The sequence below is a fragment of the Salvelinus sp. IW2-2015 genome, linkage group LG19 (genome assembly GCF_002910315.2).
Source record: "Salvelinus sp. IW2-2015 linkage group LG19, ASM291031v2, whole genome shotgun sequence".
Lineage (NCBI taxonomy): Eukaryota > Metazoa > Chordata > Actinopteri > Salmoniformes > Salmonidae > Salvelinus > Salvelinus sp. IW2-2015.
In genome coordinates, this window is record NC_036859.1 from 28,277,364 (window position 1) to 28,285,285 (window position 7,922).

The 7,922-nt window shown below is 42.1% G+C and overlaps 1 pseudogene; it reads left to right on the forward strand.

The window, feature by feature from the left end:
• Positions 1 to 522: 522 nt before the first annotated feature.
• Positions 523 to 6,719, forward strand: LOC111979813 (inositol monophosphatase 3-like; annotated as a pseudogene).
• Positions 6,720 to 7,922: the final 1,203 nt, after the last annotated feature.

The window sequence follows — 7,922 nt, forward strand, 5'->3', positions numbered from 1 at the left end:
GGGATGATTTATTGAAGGTATTGCTGAATCAATCAAGCCTGCATATGGATCATGGTAACTCGATATAGTTTTGCTCTCTGCTAAATCTGTCCTGCTTTACAAATCATGTAAAATAAGTAGACACTGGTGATAGACCTTGTAGTATTTGCTGACATCTAGTGGTTGGAAGCACGGTTAAATAAAATTATATAATTTGTATAGCTAATAATTACGAATTCACTGCATAAATATGTCAAGTGTGTTAATGTGTTATGTACGTTAAAATACGGAGTGATTGTTTAAAAAAGGCTTTGCACTAACACTAGTCTTACTAGTACTAGCAGGAAAGTTTTTACTAGCAATGATTGTGTTGTTGTCTTACCTACCTTAGTTGAATGCACTGACCTTCTGGATAAGACCGTCAGCTAAATTACCAAAATGTAAAATGCTGACTTTTATTTGCTGAAAAAATAATATTTCGAAAGGCTATGTGATATGCATGACCCGAAAAATAAACAATAATTTATCTTTGAACTCTGACCCTGCCGACAGTAAGTGATTCATATACCGTTGCCGTGCTAGTCGGAACTAGAAAAGTCGAAGATTTGCTAAATCCGATTTGCTAAATGGTAAACGCGGATATACAACCAGTTAAATCGGAAATGCACGAGTTATCTAATTCCAACTAGAACGTGGACGCAGCACAAGTTGCATTTGGGGAGGCGAAAACGCGGACAACAGCTGTGCATAATGCTGTAACGTTCAAATGTAATCTAGCAGATCTCACTGAAAAATAGTTGGCAACACTATGACGTGGAGCAAAACTGAATTGATAGGTTTGGTGCTCTTTTTCCACCGCTGACATTACTGTAGTCGTTTTTAACTGTATGATAAAGGCAATTTTTGTTGTTGACATTTCACTTGACTCCTGACGATAGATCTTCAGTTAGCTAGCTAGCCAGCCAACGCGGTAACCCATCAACTCTTAGGTACATTTTACAACTGCACATTAGCAAGACATGTAAATTACTTGAAATGATAACTAGCTAACAAGCATCGTCATTGATATGTGTCTTGCATTTACGAACACTGACTGAAGGTTGTGTGTGACATTTAGTCAGCTAACGTCAGCCAAGTGTTCGTTACAGTGGGTTTTCACCATCAACGAATTCGACAGAAGTTCGTACGGGCCATTGATTTTTAACATGGGCACGCGGAGAAAATGTCTGGGGGATTGTTGGCGGGTGAGCGTCGAGAACCCTGCTAGCGGACTGTAGAAAACGTTTAGCTCTACTCTGCAAATTTCAAGCGGAACAAAGCATTGTCAAGAGGAGGCGCCGCCTCTGGTCAAAACCCTACGTTAGCTAGCTGATGAACTAAACCCATGGCTCCGATGGGAATCCGTCTATCGCCACTTAGTGGCCGTGTTTTGCTTATTGGGACTCAGCGTGATCTACCACCTCTATGCTGGAGTGATATCCAGCCGGATAGCTGCTTTCACTTCCAAGAAAGCCGTGGACCTCCGGGACCTGCTCGCGCTTTCAGTAGAGGCTGCGGTTCAGGGCGGGCGAGAGGAGAAGAGAAGACCAAGGAAGGGGCAAGCGAAAAGCTCACTCTGGGGGACTTGATACTACCTTATCAAGAACACCTAACAGTTATCCATATGTACAGGTAAGGAGGTTATTTGACCCCAAATATATACTATTTATGTTAATCAATATAGACATGAGTAACGTTAGCTTGTTGATGCTTTCACTTAGCTGTGTACCAGTGTACTATACTTAGTGATTCTTTACCTACTGATTCATACGACTGATAGTAGTTCCATTGACTACAAGTAAATAAATAACGTAAGATTATGGGACACCGCTAGCCTATGCCCCAGAGAGTTTGTAATGGAATCAAAGGCACACCCTTATTTGCCCTTGCGAAATATCTCTACGATGATTTTATCCACGGAGTTGAGTGCCGACTAGAGTTTTTGAAATTAACCTCCGACTCCTTCGAGTCTCTATTCAGTCAATATTTCAAGCATTTAAACCCTTACCATGTATCCATGTTTGCCCTCTGTAGTTGCATGCCTTCCTTTGTTTGCTGAAATCCATACTTTGTAATAAAAAGTAAGGGATTAAGAATTTTCATTATCGTGGAGTTGAGGTAATATGGCAATATTTGACCCTTTTATTTTACAGCATCAATCACATAATAGGCATTGGTCTCTCTTTTAGGTTGTCAATCAGTCTTAGTCTTCATAGTATTCATAACAATGCGTTTTACAAGCTGATGTGTTCTGTCCCCTTGCAGGTGAACTCTGAAGAGCATGATGAGACAGCTAATGAGCTTGGTGTGTGGAACAGAGACATCCCTGCTGACATCCTGCAGATCGTGGAGGGCGGCAGGGAGGTGCCTGTTGACAGCATCACAGTCTGGATAGACCCCCTGGACGCCACTCAGAGGTCTGTTCTCAGGGCAGCTTTTGACCATTCAATGTTTTGGCCAAATGCAGAGCCTTTCAGGGCTCCAATGTGAATGTTAAATGCGATGTCAAAATGGGGCCCGACAGTAAATGTTTCAAAACAATATGGAGGCCAACAGATGGACTAGCTTTCACCAGTCATGTTATTCCAGTGTTCAATGTAGATAAGGACAATGGGGGGGATGACAATTTAGAGAGCCTATGAGTGAGCTCCACTGCTCTTTGTGTGGGTGTTTGAAATGAGACGGTGGGGTGGTTACCTAGACTCTGGTACAGTGTAGCCATCTTAGCAGTGTCCTGTTTCCTAAGCAGTTTCCTAAGCTGTGTCTTGTTTACTAACCTGTCTTGTTTCTTGATCCCATTGTTTTCTCTGTATCCCTTTGACAGAGAACCTGCTCAAGTATGTCACGACCATGGTGTGTGTGGCTGTCGATGGGAAACCTGTAATAGGTGTGATCCACAAACCTTTCACAGGATACACAGGTGTGTGTATGCGTCACTGTCGGACTGTACTTAGTGTGTCTCACTCCCCCTCAATGGTTTAAAGCATTGGATTGTTGAGTAGACTAAATGTCCACAGTATTTTCTACACCAGTCTAATGCTTTTACATCTGTGGGGGGTGAACAAGTGCAAGTTTTGGAGAGAAGGGGGAGAGACATAATTGGGGCTCAGGACAAAGCAACACTGTTCTACTGTATGAAATAAGTGAGTGGGTGGTTGACAGCTAGTGGTGGAGAGTCTACTCCAAAAGAGTAGATTCCTCTAACTCCTTGTCCACCAAGAGTCGGAATGGTCATTTATTTTGTTTGTTGCCTTGGCAGCTAGGCTGACGTAGGTTACTGATTAGCCTTGAATATTTTGCTTAGTAGAGATTGTCAGACTGCTCCATATGCATCGCTAATCAATCACCTAGTTAATTCGTGTGAGTGCCCGCTCTGACATGGCAGCCGTAGCTAATTTGAGCAAATTTTGGTCTGTTTTGTCAAATTTGAGTCTTGCGTCGAGAGAGTGTCGACTCCGATAGCAAGAGTCTGAGTCGACTCAAAATCCTTGTTGTTCACCACTAGTGACATCAGACGCTAAGTCACTCCTTTGAGAAATCACCCAGGAGGGGAGCTCACTATAAGGTGGCTTTGTTGGTGAATGGCTACATTGAGTCCCGATGGTACAGGAGGCATAGACAGGCCGTAGAGCACAGTTCTGCTATTCGGGTGTCCAGTCCAGACCCAAAGCTAATTATTTCATAACCTCTAATCAGGGACTGATTTAGACCTGGAGTACTTACACAGGCAGTCTAATTCTTTTTTTCAGTAATTGGTCTTGACTAATGACATCAGATCTTTTTCACATCAGATCTTTTTCAGAGCTGATCTGATTGCGCAAAAGACCAATTTGAAAATCAGAATTGGACTGCATGTGTAAATGCAGCCCAGGTGTGTGCAAATAATTATCAGGTAGAATAGAAGCAGCAGTACTCTAGGCCTCATAGGGGAAGATTTGAATACCCTTCCTCTACACAATTCATATGTTCCTGTCCACAGCCTGGGCCTTAGTTGGTGACGGGTCTAACTTGAAGCCTCGCACCAGCTTCAACATGAACTCCCCCAAGGTCATTGTGTCCAGGTCGCACGCTGGGAAGGTGAAGGGTTTCATCGAGGAGGCCTTCGGGAACACAACAGTCATCCTCCCAGCAGGGGGCGCAGGTACTGCACTTTTCATTTGTCATAAGTATACCAATTTCTGTGGGCTTCAGTTTTTTAATAGGTGTTATATGATTGGAATAACACCCTGTCAGGTATTTACACAATTTATTTCACTGTTTTGTGGATGTTGATCTTGTATTTTCTACTCTCCATAGGCTATAAGGTGCTTGCTCTGCTGGACCCCAGTGATAAGGACATTGAGAAGCTAGACATGTACATCCATGTGACCTTCATCAAGAAGTGGGACATCTGTGCCGGCAATGCCCTGCTCACAGCCCTGGGAGGTCACATGACCACACTGAAGGGCGAGGAGATAGACTATTCGGGAGTGGCGGGCAACAATGGTGGTCTGCTAGCCAGCGTCAAGGTGGACCACCAAGCCCTGGTGGCGAAACTGCCGGCATGGGACTCTGCTGAAAAACACTGAAAAACACACACAGATATTTACACTCACTACATTATGTTCATACACAGATGATCAAGGACAAACACACAAGATGACCACAAGCCTTGAAGACCAAACAAACACAGATGAGAGGACCGCACAATCTGGGACAAGACAATATTACAAAGCCCACCAGTTTCTCCTTCAAACTCCTTTCAACATTTAAAAATAAATAGTATTTGTAAAAAGATAAGTCAGTCCTTGCATTTTCTATCATAGAAAGTGCTAATAAGTTGGACAAGGAAAAGCCATGTGCCCAGCTTCACTTTGTTGCTAAGATATGGGTGCCTTTGATTGGCATGGAAACTTAGTCGATGCCTGGTGTGGAAAGGAACAAATGTGTTGGAACACTCTGTAGTTGTCGTTCTTCTTGACACCTGTGGGATATGATTGCTGGTGAAGGTACAGGGATGAATCAGGAGGGTTTTCTTCATATAAGTAATTTTCATTGTAGCACAATAACCTTGATCCTGTGAGGTTTCTTATTTTAGTTGCTCATTCCTACAGAACATTTACATTATGCTAGACAGGGTAACTATGAGGGGATCATTTGTTTAACGATAGCTTAACACATGATGCAGGGGTGGGATTTGGGCTGCTACAATGTGAATTGAATTTGAGGGATGTTTTTAAAAGCATGGTTATTCCTAAATATACACATTCGTTTTAGTGTACTACTGTGTGTGTATGTATGTGAAAGTGCAATTTCCACTTATTTTTTATGAATAGCATCTGTGTGAATTCACTAGGTACTGCAGCTTTCCTGACTCCACCTCTGTGGCAAGGCTATACAGTGTTACATCCACATGTAGCTAGTTTAGTTGCTACATTTGCAAATAAGAAACCATTCTGTTGCAGGTATGAAAACAAAATACTTTGAACATTATTATATAGATTTATTTTTTATACTGCATTGTTGGTTAAAGCTTGTAAGTAAGCATTTCACTGTAAGGTCTACACCTGTTGTATTTGGCGCATGTGACAAATAACATTTTACCAGAAGTTGGAGACATTTGCATGGCCATTCTGTTTATCAAACAAAATTGTTTTTAGCTGAGTTCTCCGAGTGGATTGGAGTCCATCTATTTTACGACCCTATTGTTTTTCAAGGTTGAACTCTATTTAAATAGCAGATTTACCAAAGCCCTGTATAGGCACACAATCACATGTGCCATGGTAAAACTAAACTCATGAATGACCCTAACAACAGCTATTCACTTACAAATTCTGTATTCTCTCATTTCAATTTACACACCAAACTCCAACCCACGCATGCCCTCTGAATCCTGGCTCACTTTTAATTGCTTTCATTCTCTGCATCCAAAATAGCCCTCGAATGGAACACGTGAATTAGAAACTGCTGTGATGACAGGTTGTCTTCTTAAAATGTGCCCAAAAGTATGAATAGAGTGGATTTGCATGCAATGGATTGACTGTGAATGTCAGAAGCACTCTGTTTTTCTTCCTGCCATGTCTGTAAATTGAGCAAGATTGTCTTTTTATATAAATTCCTTGAATTAAATTGCGTGGTTTTTCATACTTTTTTGGGCTGAAAGAGTGGTTTACCTACTGTGATTTTGGTCACACAGTGATGCTAAGTTTTTTCGGGGATAAAAAGTGCAATTTTCATTCAAATTTAATCCAAAAAAAATTCCTGTAGAGGTAAAAGGCTTCTTTCTATTTGATTCCTGTACAGGTAAAAGGCTTTCTAGCTTGGTCGGTCTCTGTCTCTCTCTCTCTCTGTCCAGCTCTATCTGTCTCTGTCTCTCTCTCTCTCTCTCTGTCCAGCTCTATCTGTCTCTGTCTCTATCTCTGGTCTCTCTGTCTATGTCTCTCTGTCTATATCTCTCTGTCTATGTCTCTCTGTCTATATCTCTCTGACTCGCTCTCTCTGACTCTCTCGCTCCTGTTCTCGCTCTCTCCATACAGCTATATGTTGTACCCCATGCTCTTTAATTCAGAGGTTCAGTGTTTCAACACTGAATACCTTTTTATAACACTAATAACGAGAAACCAGTGAACAATGGTCAGGTCTGGCCGGACAATCGACCGGTTTACATATGTCAGAGTGTATGTCTGTTGCCTGGCAACAAAACCCAGGTCACCGTCAGTGGTGTAAAGGTAGTATTTTACTGTGTGACTTTCACTTTTACTTGAGTAATTTTCTAATTATTACTTTTACTCAAGTATGACAATTGAGTACTTTTTCCACCAMTGGTCACTGTCGCGCAATGCTTAAATCTATCCAATTTAGGGTGTGCTTGTAAATTCAATCTGGAGTGCCAGAGTGTGCTGAGAGTGCGCACAGGGCATTCGTAAATTCAGACCATTGTCAGATTTTCCTTCGTAAATTCAGGAGGAGTAGGGTTGATCCGAGTGTTCTGACCTCACAACGGCAGTCAAGCACCCAAGCTAACTGGCTAACGTTGGCTAGCTACTTCCAGACACAAATAAGAGAGCACCTCACTCTGACCATTATACTCCCTAGCAGAGCTGGTGAGGCTGTTTTCATGTTATCTAGAGTGTTGGTGACTGTAACTGTGCTGCTGGCAACAATTTTATTACGCTTTTTTGCAAATGTTTACTGACACTGGCCATATTCAACTGGTGTTGAGGGTTTGTAAATTCACCAGTTATTCTGCGCTCTGGTACACTCAGACGAGAGTGCTCTGAAATCGGAGTAGATAGCTAGAGCGAATTTATGAACGCACCCTTTGTCTAGAGAAGGCTTCATATAGATGTTTCAGTCATTGAACATGCCCTGTCTATCATTGACGTGTTGTTGTTGTTGTCATTGATTTCAGCACACAGGTTTTGTACTTTAATTAATGGCTGCTGAAATTATCCATGAACACAAATTATGTTTGATTCTGTGAGTTTTTATTGTGATTGCTGTCCATTTTATTATTATTGCCCTCAATGTCACAGATTGCACACAGTGCAATGAAATGGCTACATGCTGCAACAATATGTATCTACTTAATCTGAGATGATTGATAGGCTCTTAATCTGAGATTATCTGCCCTGCTAGAGCTTTCCCGGTCAACTGTATGTGCTGTTATTGTGAAGTGGAAACGTCTAGGAGCAACAACGGCTCAGCCCCGAAGTGGTAGGCCACACAAACTCACAGAACGGGACTGCCGAGTGCTGAAGCACGTAGCACGTAAAAATTGTCTGTCCTCGGTTGCAACACTCACTACCGAGTTCCAAATTGCCTCTGGAAGCAACGTCAGCACAATAACTGTTTGTCGGGAGCTTCATGAAATGGGTTTCCATGGCCGAGCAGCCACACACAAGCCTTACATCACCATGCGCAAT